General features: G+C 40.5%; 1 protein-coding gene and 28 non-coding genes across 29 annotated transcripts in view; 1 reads left to right on the plus strand and 28 right to left on the minus strand.

Moving 5' to 3' along the window:
- LOC141305375 (uncharacterized) overlaps positions 1–17,500 on the plus strand; it is a 566,500-nt gene that overhangs the window by 335,326 nt on the left and 213,674 nt on the right. The window lies entirely within an intron of this gene.
- LOC141305541 (5S ribosomal RNA) lies at positions 391–509 on the minus strand. Its single transcript, XR_012344505.1, has one exon. It is a non-coding gene; the product is annotated as a 5S ribosomal RNA (ribosomal RNA).
- LOC141308154 (5S ribosomal RNA) lies at positions 594–712 on the minus strand. Its single transcript, XR_012347076.1, has one exon. It is a non-coding gene; the product is annotated as a 5S ribosomal RNA (ribosomal RNA).
- Positions 1,514–1,632, minus strand: LOC141306729 (5S ribosomal RNA). Its single transcript, XR_012345687.1, has one exon. It is a non-coding gene; the product is annotated as a 5S ribosomal RNA (ribosomal RNA).
- Positions 1,717–1,835, minus strand: LOC141308155 (5S ribosomal RNA). Its single transcript, XR_012347078.1, has one exon. It is a non-coding gene; the product is annotated as a 5S ribosomal RNA (ribosomal RNA).
- On the minus strand, positions 2,637–2,755 carry LOC141308156 (5S ribosomal RNA). Its single transcript, XR_012347079.1, has one exon. It is a non-coding gene; the product is annotated as a 5S ribosomal RNA (ribosomal RNA).
- Positions 3,557–3,675, minus strand: LOC141308157 (5S ribosomal RNA). Its single transcript, XR_012347080.1, has one exon. It is a non-coding gene; the product is annotated as a 5S ribosomal RNA (ribosomal RNA).
- Positions 4,477–4,595, minus strand: LOC141306732 (5S ribosomal RNA). Its single transcript, XR_012345689.1, has one exon. It is a non-coding gene; the product is annotated as a 5S ribosomal RNA (ribosomal RNA).
- Positions 4,680–4,798, minus strand: LOC141306568 (5S ribosomal RNA). The gene has a single exon (XR_012345526.1). It is a non-coding gene; the product is annotated as a 5S ribosomal RNA (ribosomal RNA).
- LOC141308158 (5S ribosomal RNA) lies at positions 5,600–5,718 on the minus strand. Its single transcript, XR_012347081.1, has one exon. It is a non-coding gene; the product is annotated as a 5S ribosomal RNA (ribosomal RNA).
- On the minus strand, positions 6,520–6,638 carry LOC141307136 (5S ribosomal RNA). Its single transcript, XR_012346091.1, has one exon. It is a non-coding gene; the product is annotated as a 5S ribosomal RNA (ribosomal RNA).
- LOC141305584 (5S ribosomal RNA) lies at positions 6,723–6,841 on the minus strand. The gene has a single exon (XR_012344548.1). It is a non-coding gene; the product is annotated as a 5S ribosomal RNA (ribosomal RNA).
- LOC141305542 (5S ribosomal RNA) lies at positions 7,643–7,761 on the minus strand. The gene has a single exon (XR_012344507.1). It is a non-coding gene; the product is annotated as a 5S ribosomal RNA (ribosomal RNA).
- LOC141308161 (5S ribosomal RNA) lies at positions 7,846–7,964 on the minus strand. The gene has a single exon (XR_012347083.1). It is a non-coding gene; the product is annotated as a 5S ribosomal RNA (ribosomal RNA).
- On the minus strand, positions 8,766–8,884 carry LOC141308162 (5S ribosomal RNA). Its single transcript, XR_012347084.1, has one exon. It is a non-coding gene; the product is annotated as a 5S ribosomal RNA (ribosomal RNA).
- Positions 9,686–9,804, minus strand: LOC141307482 (5S ribosomal RNA). The gene has a single exon (XR_012346435.1). It is a non-coding gene; the product is annotated as a 5S ribosomal RNA (ribosomal RNA).
- LOC141308163 (5S ribosomal RNA) lies at positions 9,889–10,007 on the minus strand. Its single transcript, XR_012347085.1, has one exon. It is a non-coding gene; the product is annotated as a 5S ribosomal RNA (ribosomal RNA).
- LOC141306733 (5S ribosomal RNA) lies at positions 10,809–10,927 on the minus strand. Its single transcript, XR_012345690.1, has one exon. It is a non-coding gene; the product is annotated as a 5S ribosomal RNA (ribosomal RNA).
- LOC141308164 (5S ribosomal RNA) lies at positions 11,012–11,130 on the minus strand. Its single transcript, XR_012347086.1, has one exon. It is a non-coding gene; the product is annotated as a 5S ribosomal RNA (ribosomal RNA).
- Positions 11,932–12,050, minus strand: LOC141305543 (5S ribosomal RNA). The gene has a single exon (XR_012344508.1). It is a non-coding gene; the product is annotated as a 5S ribosomal RNA (ribosomal RNA).
- On the minus strand, positions 12,135–12,253 carry LOC141308165 (5S ribosomal RNA). Its single transcript, XR_012347087.1, has one exon. It is a non-coding gene; the product is annotated as a 5S ribosomal RNA (ribosomal RNA).
- LOC141306734 (5S ribosomal RNA) lies at positions 13,055–13,173 on the minus strand. Its single transcript, XR_012345691.1, has one exon. It is a non-coding gene; the product is annotated as a 5S ribosomal RNA (ribosomal RNA).
- Positions 13,258–13,376, minus strand: LOC141308166 (5S ribosomal RNA). Its single transcript, XR_012347089.1, has one exon. It is a non-coding gene; the product is annotated as a 5S ribosomal RNA (ribosomal RNA).
- LOC141305544 (5S ribosomal RNA) lies at positions 14,178–14,296 on the minus strand. Its single transcript, XR_012344509.1, has one exon. It is a non-coding gene; the product is annotated as a 5S ribosomal RNA (ribosomal RNA).
- On the minus strand, positions 14,381–14,499 carry LOC141308167 (5S ribosomal RNA). The gene has a single exon (XR_012347090.1). It is a non-coding gene; the product is annotated as a 5S ribosomal RNA (ribosomal RNA).
- On the minus strand, positions 15,301–15,419 carry LOC141305545 (5S ribosomal RNA). Its single transcript, XR_012344510.1, has one exon. It is a non-coding gene; the product is annotated as a 5S ribosomal RNA (ribosomal RNA).
- LOC141308168 (5S ribosomal RNA) lies at positions 15,504–15,622 on the minus strand. The gene has a single exon (XR_012347091.1). It is a non-coding gene; the product is annotated as a 5S ribosomal RNA (ribosomal RNA).
- Positions 16,424–16,542, minus strand: LOC141306735 (5S ribosomal RNA). The gene has a single exon (XR_012345692.1). It is a non-coding gene; the product is annotated as a 5S ribosomal RNA (ribosomal RNA).
- LOC141308169 (5S ribosomal RNA) lies at positions 16,627–16,745 on the minus strand. The gene has a single exon (XR_012347092.1). It is a non-coding gene; the product is annotated as a 5S ribosomal RNA (ribosomal RNA).

Raw genomic sequence — 17,500 nt, forward strand, 5'->3', positions numbered from 1 at the left:
TGTGTTGATAAGTCCAATGTGAGTGTCCACCAGTGTATATACAATCCACAGAAAGTGTAATCCAAAGTTTGCAGGTGGTGAATGGAAAGGTGAGCTCTAAAATTAGCAACTCCTCAATCCAACAGTTTGGTGACTGTCCTTTGTTTGTCATGCTGCTCTCTTATACAGTTGTACTTCCTGCTTCCTGTCATGTGTCTAGTCACATGACAGGCCAACCATCCATTTATTAAAGACACATACACTTAAAATGTTAAGAGTAATAAAATGGCCTAAAAAACATGTAAAACACTTAAAACTCTATAATACATGTAAATGATTGTAATAAATAGAGCGGTAAAACACGTCTTTCTAAAAGCCAGCATATTATATAAATAGTGAAGAAAAGGCAAAAGCTTACAGCACCTGGCATTCCCAGGCGGTCTCCCATCCAAGTACTAACCAGGCCCGACGCTGCTTAGCTTCCGAGATCAGACGAGATCGGGCGCTCTCAGCGCGGTATGGCCATAAGCGAGCGCTGCTCCAAAAAGTGGGCTATTTAAAGATCAGCCTCCGTAAAAGCCAGCATATTATATAAATAGTGAAGAAAAGGCAAAAGCTTACAGCACCTGGTATTCCCAGGCGGTCTCCCATCCAAGTACTAACCAGGCCCGACGCTGCTTAGCTTCCGAGATCAGACGAGATCGGGCGCTCTCAGCGCGGTATGGCCATAAGCGAGGGCTGCTCCTAAAAGTGGGCTATTTAAAGATCAGCCTCCGTAAAAGCCAGCATATTATATAAATAGTGAAGAAAAGGCAAAAGCTTACAGCACCTGGTATTCCCAGGCGGTCTCCCATAAAAGTGTAACAATCGGCCTTATCAGCCGAGTTACAAGACTAAAATGGGGTCAGATTTAACTGTGAGAGATGACTAGTGGTTAAAAGAATGAGACATAAAAGAAAATTGGTTTAAATAGATTTGGTGTATTTACAAGGTTCACATAAAAGACTTTAAAACAACACGATAAAACTAGGTAAACTCTGTTAAAAGAATACAGTTCATTTGTCCATACCCTAAAAACAGGTAAACTCTGTTAAAAGAATACAGTTCATTTGTCCATACCCTAAAAACAGTCCAAGAACCCCAGTGTGTTGATAAGTCCAATGTGAGTGTCCACCAGTGTATATACAATCCACAGAAAGTGTAATCCAAAGTTTGCAGGTGGTGAATGGAAAGGTGAGCTCTAAAATGAGCAACTCCTTAATCCAACAGTTTGGTGACTGTCCTTTGTTTGTCATGCTGCTCTCTTATACAGTTGTACTTCCTGCTTCCTGTCATGTGTCTAGTCACATGACAGGCCAACCATCCATTTATTAAAGACACATACACTTAAAATGTTAAGAGTAATAAAATGGCCTAAAAAACATGTAAAACACTTAAAACTCTATAATACATGTAAATGATTGTAATAAATAGAGCGGTAAAACACGTCTTTCTAAAAGCCAGCATATTATATAAATAGTGAAGAAAAGGCAAAAGCTTACAGCACCTGGTATTCCCAGGCGGTCTCCCATCCAAGTACTAACCAGGCCCGACGCTGCTTAGCTTCCGAGATCAGACGAGATCGGGCGCTCTCAGCGCGGTATGGCCATAAGGGAGGACTGCTCCAAAAAGTGGGCTATTTAAAGATCAGCCTCCGTAAAAGCCAGCATATTATATAAATAGTGAAGAAAAGGCAAAAGCTTACAGCACCTGGTATTCCCAGGCGGTCTCCCATCCAAGTACTAACCAGGCCCGACGCTGCTTAGCTTCCGAGATCAGACGAGATCGGGCGCTCTCAGCGCGGTATGGCCATAAGCGAGGGCTGCTCCAAAAAGTGGGCTATTTAAAGATCAGCCTCCGTAAAAGCCAGCATATTATATAAATAGTGAAGAAAAGGCAAAAGCTTACAGCACCTGGTATTCCCAGGCGGTCTCCCATAAAAGTGTAACAATCGGCCTTATCAGCCGAGTTACAAGACTAAAATGGGGTCAGATTTAACTGTGAGAGATGACTAGTGGTTAAAAGAATGAGACATAAAAGAAAATTGGTTTAAATAGATTTGGTGTATTTACAAGGTTCACATAAAAGACTTTAAAACAACACGATAAAACTAGGTAAACTCTGTTAAAAGAATACAGTTCATTTGTCCATACCCTAAAAACAGGTAAACTCTGTTAAAAGAATACAGTTCATTTGTCCATACCCTAAAAACAGTCCAAGAACCCCAGTGTGTTGATAAGTCCAATGTGAGTGTCCACCAGTGTATATACAATCCACAGAAAGTGTAATCCAAAGTTTGCAGGTGGTGAATGGAAAGGTGAGCTCTAAAATGAGCAACTCCTTAATCCAACAGTTTGGTGACTGTCCTTTGTTTGTCATGCTGCTCTCTTATACAGTTGTACTTCCTGCTTCCTGTCATGTGTCTAGTCACATGACAGGCCAACCATCCATTTATTAAAGACACATACACTTAAAATGTTAAGAGTAATAAAATGGCCTAAAAAACATGTAAAACACTTAAAACTCTATAATACATTTAAATGATTGTAATAAATAGAGCGGTAAAACACGTCTTTCTAAAAGCCAGCATATTATATAAATAGTGAAGAAAAGGCAAAAGCTTACAGCACCTGGTATTCCCAGGCGGTCTCCCATCCAAGTACTAACCAGGCCCGACGCTGCTTAGCTTCCGAGATCAGACGAGATCGGGCGCTCTCAGCGCGGTATGGCCATAAGCCAAGGCTGCTCCAAAAAGTGGGCTATTTAAAGATCAGCCTCCGTAAAAGCCAGCATATTATATAAATAGTGAAGAAAAGGCAAAAGCTTACAGCACCTGGTATTCCCAGGCGGTCTCCCATAAAAGTGTAACAATCGGCCTTATCAGCCGAGTTACAAGACTAAAATGGGGTCAGATTTAACTGTGAGAGATGACTAGTGGTTAAAAGAATGAGACATAAAAGAAAATTGGTTTAAATAGATTTGGTGTATTTACAAGGTTCACATAAAAGACTTTAAAACAACACGATAAAACTAGGTAAACTCTGTTAAAAGAATACAGTTCATTTGTCCATACCCTAAAAACAGGTAAACTCTGTTAAAAGAATACAGTTCATTTGTCCATACCCTAAAAACAGTCCAAGAACCCCAGTGTGTTGATAAGTCCAATGTGAGTGTCCACCAGTGTATATACAATCCACAGAAAGTGTAATCCAAAGTTTGCAGGTGGTGAATGGAAAGGTGAGCTCTAAAATGAGCAACTCCTTAATCCAACAGTTTGGTGACTGTCCTTTGTTTGTCATGCTGCTCTCTTATACAGTTGTACTTCCTGCTTCCTGTCATGTGTCTAGTCACATGACAGGCCAACCATCCATTTATTAAAGACACATACACTTAAAATGTTAAGAGTAATAAAATGGCCTAAAAAACATGTAAAACACTTAAAACTCTATAATACATTTAAATGATTGTAATAAATAGAGCGGTAAAACACGTCTTTCTAAAAGCCAGCATATTATATAAATAGTGAAGAAAAGGCAAAAGCTTACAGCACCTGGTATTCCCAGGCGGTCTCCCATCCAAGTACTAACCAGGCCCGACGCTGCTTAGCTTCCGAGATCAGACGAGATCGGGCGCTCTCAGCGCGGTATGGCCATAAGCCAAGGCTGCTCCAAAAAGTGGGCTATTTAAAGATCAGCCTCCGTAAAAGCCAGCATATTATATAAATAGTGAAGAAAAGGCAAAAGCTTACAGCACCTGGTATTCCCAGGCGGTCTCCCATAAAAGTGTAACAATCGGCCTTATCAGCCGAGTTACAAGACTAAAATGGGGTCAGATTTAACTGTGAGAGATGACTAGTGGTTAAAAGAATGAGACATAAAAGAAAATTGGTTTAAATAGATTTGGTGTATTTACAAGGTTCACATAAAAGACTTTAAAACAACACGATAAAACTAGGTAAACTCTGTTAAAAGAATACAGTTCATTTGTCCATACCCTAAAAACAGGTAAACTCTGTTAAAAGAATACAGTTCATTTGTCCATACCCTAAAAACAGTCCAAGAACCCCAGTGTGTTGATAAGTCCAATGTGAGTGTCCACCAGTGTATATACAATCCACAGAAAGTGTAATCCAAAGTTTGCAGGTGGTGAATGGAAAGGTGAGCTCTAAAATGAGCAACTCCTTAATCCAACAGTTTGGTGACTGTCCTTTGTTTGTCATGCTGCTCTCTTATACAGTTGTACTTCCTGCTTCCTGTCATGTGTCTAGTCACATGACAGGCCAACCATCCATTTATTAAAGACACATACACTTAAAATGTTAAGAGTAATAAAATGGCCTAAAAAACATGTAAAACACTTAAAACTCTATAATACATGTAAATGATTGTAATAAATAGAGCGGTAAAACACGTCTTTCTAAAAGCCAGCATATTATATAAATAGTGAAGAAAAGGCAAAAGCTTACAGCACCTGGTATTCCCAGGCGGTCTCCCATCCAAGTACTAACCAGGCCCGACGCTGCTTAGCTTCCGAGATCAGACGAGATCGGGCGCTCTCAGCGCGGTATGGCCATAAGGGAGGACTGCTCCAAAAAGTGGGCTATTTAAAGATCAGCCTCCGTAAAAGCCAGCATATTATATAAATAGTGAAGAAAAGGCAAAAGCTTACAGCACCTGGTATTCCCAGGCGGTCTCCCATCCAAGTACTAACCAGGCCCGACGCTGCTTAGCTTCCGAGATCAGACGAAATCGGGCGCTCTCAGCGCGGTATGGCCATAAGCGAGGGCTGCTCCAAAAAGTGGGCTATTTAAAGATCAGCCTCCGTAAAAGCCAGCATATTATATAAATAGTGAAGAAAAGGCAAAAGCTTACAGCACCTGGTATTCCCAGGCGGTCTCCCATAAAAGTGTAACAATCGGCCTTATCAGCCGAGTTACAAGACTAAAATGGGGTCAGATTTAACTGTGAGAGATGACTAGTGGTTAAAAGAATGAGACATAAAAGAAAATTGGTTTAAATAGATTTGGTGTATTTACAAGGTTCACATAAAAGACTTTAAAACAACACGATAAAACTAGGTAAACTCTGTTAAAAGAATACAGTTCATTTGTCCATACCCTAAAAACAGGTAAACTCTGTTAAAAGAATACAGTTCATTTGTCCATACCCTAAAAACAGTCCAAGAACCCCAGTGTGTTGATAAGTCCAATGTGAGTGTCCACCAGTGTATATACAATCCACAGAAAGTGTAATCCAAAGTTTGCAGGTGGTGAATGGAAAGGTGAGCTCTAAAATGAGCAACTCCTTAATCCAACAGTTTGGTGACTGTCCTTTGTTTGTCATGCTGCTCTCTTATACAGTTGTACTTCCTGCTTCCTGTCATGTGTCTAGTCACATGACAGGCCAACCATCCATTTATTAAAGACACATACACTTAAAATGTTAAGAGTAATAAAATGGCCTAAAAAACATGTAAAACACTTAAAACTCTATAATACATTTAAATGATTGTAATAAATAGAGCGGTAAAACACGTCTTTCTAAAAGCCAGCATATTATATAAATAGTGAAGAAAAGGCAAAAGCTTACAGCACCTGGTATTCCCAGGCGGTCTCCCATCCAAGTACTAACCAGGCCCGACGCTGCTTAGCTTCCGAGATCAGACGAGATCGGGCGCTCTCAGCGCGGTATGGCCATAAGCGAGGGCTGCTCCAAAAAGTGGGCTATTTAAAGATCAGCCTCCGTAAAAGCCAGCATATTATATAAATAGTGAAGAAAAGGCAAAAGCTTACAGCACCTGGTATTCCCAGGCGGTCTCCCATAAAAGTGTAACAATCGGCCTTATCAGCCGAGTTACAAGACTAAAATGGGGTCAGATTTAACTGTGAGAGATGACTAGTGGTTAAAAGAATGAGACATAAAAGAAAATTGGTTTAAATAGATTTGGTGTATTTACAAGGTTCACATAAAAGACTTTAAAACAACACGATAAAACTAGGTAAACTCTGTTAAAAGAATACAGTTCATTTGTCCATACCCTAAAAACAGGTAAACTCTGTTAAAAGAATACAGTTCATTTGTCCATACCCTAAAAACAGTCCAAGAACCCCAGTGTGTTGATAAGTCCAATGTGAGTGTCCACCAGTGTATATACAATCCACAGAAAGTGTAATCCAAAGTTTGCAGGTGGTGAATGGAAAGGTGAGCTCTAAAATTAGCAACTCCTCAATCCAACAGTTTGGTGACTGTCCTTTGTTTGTCATGCTGCTCTCTTATACAGTTGTACTTCCTGCTTCCTGTCATGTGTCTAGTCACATGACAGGCCAACCATCCATTTATTAAAGACACATACACTTAAAATGTTAAGAGTAATAAAATGGCCTAAAAAACATGTAAAACACTTAAAACTCTATAATACATGTAAATGATTGTAATAAATAGAGCGGTAAAACACGTCTTTCTAAAAGCCAGCATATTATATAAATAGTGAAGAAAAGGCAAAAGCTTACAGCACCTGGTATTCCCAGGCGGTCTCCCATCCAAGTACTAACCAGGCCCGACGCTGCTTAGCTTCCGAGATCAGACGAGATCGGGCCCTCTCAGCGCGGTATGGCCATAAGCGAGGGCTGCTCCAAAAAGTGGGCTATTTAAAGATCAGCCTCCGTAAAAGCCAGCATATTATATAAATAGTGAAGAAAAGGCAAAAGCTTACAGCACCTGGTATTCCCAGGCGGTCTCCCATCCAAGTACTAACCAGGCCCGACGCTGCTTAGCTTCCGAGATCATACGAGATCGGGCGCTCTCAGCGCGGTATGGCCATAAGCGAGGGCTGCTCCAAAAAGTGGGCTATTTAAAGATCAGCCTCCGTAAAAGCCAGCATATTATATAAATAGTGAAGAAAAGGCAAAAGCTTACAGCACCTGGTATTCCCAGGCGGTCTCCCATAAAAGTGTAACAATCGGCCTTATCAGCCGAGTTACAAGACTAAAATGGGGTCAGATTTAACTGTGAGAGATGACTAGTGGTTAAAAGAATGAGACATAAAAGAAAATTGGTTTAAATAGATTTGGTGTATTTACAAGGTTCACATAAAAGACTTTAAAACAACACGATAAAACTAGGTAAACTCTGTTAAAAGAATACAGTTCATTTGTCCATACCCTAAAAACAGGTAAACTCTGTTAAAAGAATACAGTTCATTTGTCCATACCCTAAAAACAGTCCAAGAACCCCAGTGTGTTGATAAGTCCAATGTGAGTGTCCACCAGTGTATATACAATCTACAGAAAGTGTAATCCAAAGTTTGCAGGTGGTGAATGGAAAGGTGAGCTCTAAAATTAGCAACTCCTCAATCCAACAGTTTGGTGACTGTCCTTTGTTTGTCATGCTGCTCTCTTATACAGTTGTACTTCCTGCTTCCTGTCATGTGTCTAGTCACATGACAGGCCAACCATCCATTTATTAAAGACACATACACTTAAAATGTTAAGAGTAATAAAATGGCCTAAAAAACATGTAAAACACTTAAAACTCTATAATACATGTAAATGATTGTAATAAATAGAGCGGTAAAACACGTCTTTCTAAAAGCCAGCATATTATATAAATAGTGAAGAAAAGGCAAAAGCTTACAGCACCTGGCATTCCCAGGCGGTCTCCCATCCAAGTACTAACCAGGCCCGACGCTGCTTAGCTTCCGAGATCAGACGAGATCGGGCGCTCTCAGCGCGGTATGGCCATAAGCGAGCGCTGCTCCAAAAAGTGGGCTATTTAAAGATCAGCCTCCGTAAAAGCCAGCATATTATATAAATAGTGAAGAAAAGGCAAAAGCTTACAGCACCTGGTATTCCCAGGCGGTCTCCCATCCAAGTACTAACCAGGCCCGACGCTGCTTAGCTTCCGAGATCAGACGAGATCGGGCGCTCTCAGCGCGGTATGGCCATAAGCGAGGGCTGCTCCTAAAAGTGGGCTATTTAAAGATCAGCCTCCGTAAAAGCCAGCATATTATATAAATAGTGAAGAAAAGGCAAAAGCTTACAGCACCTGGTATTCCCAGGCGGTCTCCCATAAAAGTGTAACAATCGGCCTTATCAGCCGAGTTACAAGACTAAAATGGGGTCAGATTTAACTGTGAGAGATGACTAGTGGTTAAAAGAATGAGACATAAAAGAAAATTGGTTTAAATAGATTTGGTGTATTTACAAGGTTCACATAAAAGACTTTAAAACAACACGATAAAACTAGGTAAACTCTGTTAAAAGAATACAGTTCATTTGTCCATACCCTAAAAACAGGTAAACTCTGTTAAAAGAATACAGTTCATTTGTCCATACCCTAAAAACAGTCCAAGAACCCCAGTGTGTTGATAAGTCCAATGTGAGTGTCCACCAGTGTATATACAATCCACAGAAAGTGTAATCCAAAGTTTGCAGGTGGTGAATGGAAAGGTGAGCTCTAAAATGAGCAACTCCTTAATCCAACAGTTTGGTGACTGTCCTTTGTTTGTCATGCTGCTCTCTTATACAGTTGTACTTCCTGCTTCCTGTCATGTGTCTAGTCACATGACAGGCCAACCATCCATTTATTAAAGACACATACACTTAAAATGTTAAGAGTAATAAAATGGCCTAAAAAACATGTAAAACACTTAAAACTCTATAATACATTTAAATGATTGTAATAAATAGAGCGGTAAAACACGTCTTTCTAAAAGCCAGCATATTATATAAATAGTGAAGAAAAGGCAAAAGCTTACAGCACCTGGTATTCCCAGGCGGTCTCCCATCCAAGTACTAACCAGGCCCGACGCTGCTTAGCTTCCGAGATCAGACGAGATCGGGCGCTCTCAGCGCGGTATGGCCATAAGCGAGGGCTGCTCCAAAAAGTGGGCTATTTAAAGATCAGCCTCCGTAAAAGCCAGCATATTATATAAATAGTGAAGAAAAGGCAAAAGCTTACAGCACCTGGTATTCCCAGGCGGTCTCCCATAAAAGTGTAACAATCGGCCTTATCAGCCGAGTTACAAGACTAAAATGGGGTCAGATTTAACTGTGAGAGATGACTAGTGGTTAAAAGAATGAGACATAAAAGAAAATTGGTTTAAATAGATTTGGTGTATTTACAAGGTTCACATAAAAGACTTTAAAACAACACGATAAAACTAGGTAAACTCTGTTAAAAGAATACAGTTCATTTGTCCATACCCTAAAAACAGGTAAACTCTGTTAAAAGAATACAGTTCATTTGTCCATACCCTAAAAACAGTCCAAGAACCCCAGTGTGTTGATAAGTCCAATGTGAGTGTCCACCAGTGTATATACAATCCACAGAAAGTGTAATCCAAAGTTTGCAGGTGGTGAATGGAAAGGTGAGCTCTAAAATTAGCAACTCCTCAATCCAACAGTTTGGTGACTGTCCTTTGTTTGTCATGCTGCTCTCTTATACAGTTGTACTTCCTGCTTCCTGTCATGTGTCTAGTCACATGACAGGCCAACCATCCATTTATTAAAGACACATACACTTAAAATGTTAAGAGTAATAAAATGGCCTAAAAAACATGTAAAACACTTAAAACTCTATAATACATGTAAATGATTGTAATAAATAGAGCGGTAAAACACGTCTTTCTAAAAGCCAGCATATTATATAAATAGTGAAGAAAAGGCAAAAGCTTACAGCACCTGGCATTCCCAGGCGGTCTCCCATCCAAGTACTAACCAGGCGCGACGCTGCTTAGCTTCCGAGATCAGACGAGATCGGGCGCTCTCAGCGCGGTATGGCCATAAGCGAGGGCTGCTCCAAAAAGTGGGCTATTTAAAGATCAGCCTCCGTAAAAGCCAGCATATTATATAAATAGTGAAGAAAAGGCAAAAGCTTACAGCACCTGGTATTCCCAGGCGGTCTCCCATCCAAGTACTAACCAGGCCCGACGCTGCTTAGCTTCCGAGATCAGACGAGATCGGGCGCTCTCAGCGCGGTATGGCCATAAGCGAGGGCTGCTCCTAAAAGTGGGCTATTTAAAGATCAGCCTCCGTAAAAGCCAGCATATTATATAAATAGTGAAGAAAAGGCAAAAGCTTACAGCACCTGGTATTCCCAGGCGGTCTCCCATAAAAGTGTAACAATCGGCCTTATCAGCCGAGTTACAAGACTAAAATGGGGTCAGATTTAACTGTGAGAGATGACTAGTGGTTAAAAGAATGAGACATAAAAGAAAATTGGTTTAAATAGATTTGGTGTATTTACAAGGTTCACATAAAAGACTTTAAAACAACACGATAAAACTAGGTAAACTCTGTTAAAAGAATACAGTTCATTTGTCCATACCCTAAAAACAGGTAAACTCTGTTAAAAGAATACAGTTCATTTGTCCATACCCTAAAAACAGTCCAAGAACCCCAGTGTGTTGATAAGTCCAATGTGAGTGTCCACCAGTGTATATACAATCCACAGAAAGTGTAATCCAAAGTTTGCAGGTGGTGAATGGAAAGGTGAGCTCTAAAATGAGCAACTCCTTAATCCAACAGTTTGGTGACTGTCCTTTGTTTGTCATGCTGCTCTCTTATACAGTTGTACTTCCTGCTTCCTGTCATGTGTCTAGTCACATGACAGGCCAACCATCCATTTATTAAAGACACATACACTTAAAATGTTAAGAGTAATAAAATGGCCTAAAAAACATGTAAAACACTTAAAACTCTATAATACATGTAAATGATTGTAATAAATAGAGCGGTAAAACACGTCTTTCTAAAAGCCAGCATATTATATAAATAGTGAATAAAAGGCAAAAGCTTACAGCACCTGGTATTCCCAGGCGGTCTCCCATCCAAGTACTAACCAGGCCCGACGCTGCTTAGCTTCCGAGATCAGACGAGATCGGGCGCTCTCAGCGCGGTATGGCCATAAGGGAGGACTGCTCCAAAAAGTGGGCTATTTAAAGATCAGCCTCCGTAAAAGCCAGCATATTATATAAATAGTGAAGAAAAGGCAAAAGCTTACAGCACCTGGTATTCCCAGGCGGTCTCCCATCCAAGTACTAACCAGGCCCGACGCTGCTTAGCTTCCGAGATCAGACGAGATCGGGCGCTCTCAGCGCGGTATGGCCATAAGCGAGGGCTGCTCCAAAAAGTGGGCTATTTAAAGATCAGCCTCCGTAAAAGCCAGCATATTATATAAATAGTGAAGAAAAGGCAAAAGCTTACAGCACCTGGTATTCCCAGGCGGTCTCCCATAAAAGTGTAACAATCGGCCTTATCAGCCAAGTTACAAGACTAAAATGGGGTCAGATTTAACTGTGAGAGATGACTAGTGGTTAAAAGAATGAGACATAAAAGAAAATTGGTTTAAATAGATTTGGTGTATTTACAAGGTTCACATAAAAGACTTTAAAACAACACGATAAAACTAGGTAAACTCTGTTAAAAGAATACAGTTCATTTGTCCATACCCTAAAAACAGGTAAACTCTGTTAAAAGAATACAGTTCATTTGTCCATACCCTAAAAACAGTCCAAGAACCCCAGTGTGTTGATAAGTCCAATGTGAGTGTCCACCAGTGTATATACAATCCACAGAAAGTGTAATCCAAAGTTTGCAGGTGGTGAATGGAAAGGTGAGCTCTAAAATTAGCAACTCCTCAATCCAACAGTTTGGTGACTGTCCTTTGTTTGTCATGCTGCTCTCTTATACAGTTGTACTTCCTGCTTCCTGTCATGTGTCTAGTCACATGACAGGCCAACCATCCATTTATTAAAGACATATACACTTAAAATGTTAAGAGTAATAAAATGGCCTAAAAAACATGTAAAACACTTAAAACTCTATAATACATGTAAATGATTGTAATAAATAGAGCGGTAAAACACGTCTTTCTAAAAGCCAGCATATTATATAAATAGTGAAGAAAAGGCAAAAGCTTACAGCACCTGGCATTCCCAGGCGGTCTCCCATCCAAGTACTAACCAGGCCCGACGCTGCTTAGCTTCCGAGATCAGACGAGATCGGGCGCTCTCAGCGCGGTATGGCCATAAGCGAGGGCTGCTCCAAAAAGTGGGCTATTTAAAGATCAGCCTCCGTAAAAGCCAGCATATTATATAAATAGTGAAGAAAAGGCAAAAGCTTACAGCACCTGGTATTCCCAGGCGGTCTCCCATCCAAGTACTAACCAGGCCCGACGCTGCTTAGCTTCCGAGATCAGACGAGATCGGGCGCTCTCAGCGCGGTATGGCCATAAGCGAGGGCTGCTCCTAAAAGTGGGCTATTTAAAGATCAGCCTCCGTAAAAGCCAGCATATTATATAAATAGTGAAGAAAAGGCAAAAGCTTACAGCACCTGGTATTCCCAGGCGGTCTCCCATAAAAGTGTAACAATCGGCCTTATCAGCCGAGTTACAAGACTAAAATGGGGTCAGATTTAACTGTGAGAGATGACTAGTGGTTAAAAGAATGAGACATAAAAGAAAATTGGTTTAAATAGATTTGGTGTATTTACAAGGTTCACATAAAAGACTTTAAAACAACACGATAAAACTAGGTAAACTCTGTTAAAAGAATACAGTTCATTTGTCCATACCCTAAAAACAGGTAAACTCTGTTAAAAGAATACAGTTCATTTGTCCATACCCTAAAAACAGTCCAAGAACCCCAGTGTGTTGATAAGTCCAATGTGAGTGTCCACCAGTGTATATACAATCCACAGAAAGTGTAATCCAAAGTTTGCAGGTGGTGAATGGAAAGGTGAGCTCTAAAATGAGCAACTCCTTAATCCAACAGTTTGGTGACTGTCCTTTGTTTGTCATGCTGCTCTCTTATACAGTTGTACTTCCTGCTTCCTGTCATGTGTCTAGTCACATGACAGGCCAACCATCCATTTATTAAAGACACATACACTTAAAATGTTAAGAGTAATAAAATGGCCTAAAAAACATGTAAAACACTTAAAACTCTATAATACATGTAAATGATTGTAATAAATAGAGCGGTAAAACACGTCTTTCTAAAAGCCAGCATATTATATAAATAGTGAAGAAAAGGCAAAAGCTTACAGCACCTGGTATTCCCAGGCGGTCTCCCATCCAAGTACTAACCAGGCCCGACGCTGCTTAGCTTCCGAGATCAGACGAGATCGGGCGCTCTCAGCGCGGTATGGCCATAAGGGAGGACTGCTCCAAAAAGTGGGCTATTTAAAGATCAGCCTCCGTAAAAGCCAGCATATTATATAAATAGTGAAGAAAAGGCAAAAGCTTACAGCACCTGGTATTCCCAGGCGGTCTCCCATCCAAGTACTAACCAGGCCCGACGCTGCTTAGCTTCCGAGATCAGACGAGATCGGGCGCTCTCAGCGCGGTATGGCCATAAGCGAGGGCTGCTCCAAAAAGTGGGCTATTTAAAGATCAGCCTCCGTAAAAGCCAGCATATTATATAAATAGTGAAGAAAAGGCAAAAGCTTACAGCACCTGGTATTCCCAGGCGGTCTCCCATAAAAGTGTAACAATCGGCCTTATCAGCCAAGTTACAAGACTAAAATGGGGTCAGATTTAACTGTGAGAGATGACTAGTGGTTAAAAGAATGAGACATAAAAGAAAATTGGTTTAAATAGATTTGGTGTATTTACAAGGTTCACATAAAAGACTTTAAAACAACACGATAAAACTAGGTAAACTCTGTTAAAAGAATACAGTTCATTTGTCCATACCCTAAAAACAGGTAAACTCTGTTAAAAGAATACAGTTCATTTGTCCATACCCTAAAAACAGTCCAAGAACCCCAGTGTGTTGATAAGTCCAATGTGAGTGTCCACCAGTGTATATACAATCCACAGAAAGTGTAATCCAAAGTTTGCAGGTGGTGAATGGAAAGGTGAGCTCTAAAATTAGCAACTCCTCAATCCAACAGTTTGGTGACTGTCCTTTGTTTGTCATGCTGCTCTCTTATACAGTTGTACTTCCTGCTTCCTGTCATGTGTCTAGTCACATGACAGGCCAACCATCCATTTATTAAAGACATATACACTTAAAATGTTAAGAGTAATAAAATGGCCTAAAAAACATGTAAAACACTTAAAACTCTATAATACATGTAAATGATTGTAATAAATAGAGCGGTAAAACACGTCTTTCTAAAAGCCAGCATATTATATAAATAGTGAAGAAAAGGCAAAAGCTTACAGCACCTGGCATTCCCAGGCGGTCTCCCATCCAAGTACTAACCAGGCCCGACGCTGCTTAGCTTCCGAGATCAGACGAGATCGGGCGCTCTCAGCGCGGTATGGCCATAAGCGAGGGCTGCTCCAAAAAGTGGGCTATTTAAAGATCAGCCTCCGTAAAAGCCAGCATATTATATAAATAGTGAAGAAAAGGCAAAAGCTTACAGCACCTGGTATTCCCAGGCGGTCTCCCATCCAAGTACTAACCAGGCCCGACGCTGCTTAGCTTCCGAGATCAGACGAGATCGGGCGCTCTCAGCGCGGTATGGCCATAAGCGAGGGCTGCTCCAAAAAGTGGGCTATTTAAAGATCAGCCTCCGTAAAAGCCAGCATATTATATAAATAGTGAAGAAAAGGCAAAAGCTTACAGCACCTGGTATTCCCAGGCGGTCTCCCATAAAAGTGTAACAATCGGCCTTATCAGCCGAGTTACAAGACTAAAATGGGGTCAGATTTAACTGTGAGAGATGACTAGTGGTTAAAAGAATGAGACATAAAAGAAAATTGGTTTAAATAGATTTGGTGTATTTACAAGGTTCACATAAAAGACTTTAAAACAACACGATAAAACTAGGTAAACTCTGTTAAAAGAATACAGTTCATTTGTCCATACCCTAAAAACAGGTAAACTCTGTTAAAAGAATACAGTTCATTTGTCCATACCCTAAAAACAGTCCAAGAACCCCAGTGTGTTGATAAGTCCAATGTGAGTGTCCACCAGTGTATATACAATCCACAGAAAGTGTAATCCAAAGTTTGCAGGTGGTGAATGGAAAGGTGAGCTCTAAAATTAGCAACTCCTCAATCCAACAGTTTGGTGACTGTCCTTTGTTTGTCATGCTGCTCTCTTATACAGTTGTACTTCCTGCTTCCTGTCATGTGTCTAGTCACATGACAGGCCAACCATCCATTTATTAAAGACACATACACTTAAAATGTTAAGAGTAATAAAATGGCCTAAAAAACATGTAAAACACTTAAAACTCTATAATACATGTAAATGATTGTAATAAATAGAGCGGTAAAACACGTCTTTCTAAAAGCCAGCATATTATATAAATAGTGAAGAAAAGGCAAAAGCTTACAGCACCTGGCATTCCCAGGCGGTCTCCCATCCAAGTACTAACCAGGCCCGACGCTGCTTAGCTTCCGAGATCAGACGAGATCGGGCGCTCTCAGCGCGGTATGGCCATAAGCGAGCGCTGCTCCAAAAAGTGGGCTATTTAAAGATCAGCCTCCGTAAAAGCCAGCATATTATATAAATAGTGAAGAAAAGGCAAAAGCTTACAGCACCTGGTATTCCCAGGCGGTCTCCCATCCAAGTACTAACCAGGCCCGACGCTGCTTAGCTTCCGAGATCAGACGAGATCGGGCGCTCTCAGCGCGGTATGGCCATAAGCGAGGGCTGCTCCTAAAAGTGGGCTATTTAAAGATCAGCCTCCGTAAAAGCCAGCATATTATATAAATAGTGAAGAAAAGGCAAAAGCTTACAGCACCTGGTATTCCCAGGCGGTCTCCCATAAAAGTGTAACAATCGGCCTTATCAGCCGAGTTACAAGACTAAAATGGGGTCAGATTTAACTGTGAGAGATGACTAGTGGTTAAAAGAATGAGACATAAAAGAAAATTGGTTTAAATAGATTTGGTGTATTTACAAGGTTCACATAAAAGACTTTAAAACAACACGATAAAACTAGGTAAACTCTGTTAAAAGAATACAGTTCATTTGTCCATACCCTAAAAACAGGTAAACTCTGTTAAAAGAATACAGTTCATTTGTCCATACCCTAAAAACAGTCCAAGAACCCCAGTGTGTTGATAAGTCCAATGTGAGTGTCCACCAGTGTATATACAATCCACAGAAAGTGTAATCCAAAGTTTGCAGGTGGTGAATGGAAAGGTGAGCTCTAAAATGAGCAACTCCTTAATCCAACAGTTTGGTGACTGTCCTTTGTTTGTCATGCTGCTCTCTTATACAGTTGTACTTCCTGCTTCCTGTCATGTGTCTAGTCACATGACAGGCCAACCATCCATTTATTAAAGACACATACACTTAAAATGTTAAGAGTAATAAAATGGCCTAAAAAACATGTAAAACACTTAAAACTCTATAATACATGTAAATGATTGTAATAAATAGAGCGGTAAAACACGTCTTTCTAAAAGCCAGCATATTATATAAATAGTGAAGAAAAGGCAAAAGCTTACAGCACCTGGTATTCCCAGGCGGTCTCCCATCCAAGTACTAACCAGGCCCGACGCTGCTTAGCTTCCGAGATCAGACGAGATCGGGCGCTCTCAGCGCGGTATGGCCATAAGGGAGGACTGCTCCAAAAAGTGGGCTATTTAAAGATCAGCCTCCGTAAAAGCCAGCATATTATATAAATAGTGAAGAAAAGGCAAAAGCTTACAGCACCTGGTATTCCCAGGCGGTCTCCCATCCAAGTACTAACCAGGCCCGACGCTGCTTAGCTTCCGAGATCAGACGAGATCGGGCGCTCTCAGCGCGGTATGGCCATAAGCGAGGGCTGCTCCAAAAAGTGGGCTATTTAAAGATCAGCCTCCGTAAAAGCCAGCATATTATATAAATAGTGAAGAAAAGGCAAAAGCTTACAGCACCTGGTATTCCCAGGCGGTCTCCCATAAAAGTGTAACAATCGGCCTTATCAGCCAAGTTACAAGACTAAAATGGGGTCAGATTTAACTGTGAGAGATGACTAGTGGTTAAAAGAATGAGACATAAAAGAAAATTGGTTTAAATAGATTTGGTGTATTTACAAGGTTCACATAAAAGACTTTAAAACAACACGATAAAACTAGGTAAACTCTGTTAAAAGAATACAGTTCATTTGTCCATACCCTAAAAACAGGTAAACTCTGTTAAAAGAATACAGTTCATTTGTCCATACCCTAAAAACAGTCCAAGAACCCCAGTGTGTTGATAAGTCCAATGTGAGTGTCCACCAGTGTATATACAATCCACAGAAAGTGTAATCCAAAGTTTGCAGGTGGTGAATGGAAAGGTGAGCTCTAAAATTAGCAACTCCTCAATCCAACAGTTTGGTGACTGTCCTTTGTTTGTCATGCTGCTCTCTTATACAGTTGTACTTCCTGCTTCCTGTCATGTGTCTAGTCACATGACAGGCCAACCATCCATTTATTAAAGACATATACACTTAAAATGTTAAGAGTAATAAAATGGCCTAAAAAACATGTAAAACACTTAAAACTCTATAATACATGTAAATGATTGTAATAAATAGAGCGGTAAAACACGT

This window comes from Garra rufa, unplaced genomic scaffold (assembly GCF_049309525.1).
Source record: "Garra rufa unplaced genomic scaffold, GarRuf1.0 hap1_unplaced_002, whole genome shotgun sequence".
In the NCBI taxonomy this organism is placed as follows: domain Eukaryota; kingdom Metazoa; phylum Chordata; class Actinopteri; order Cypriniformes; family Cyprinidae; genus Garra; species Garra rufa.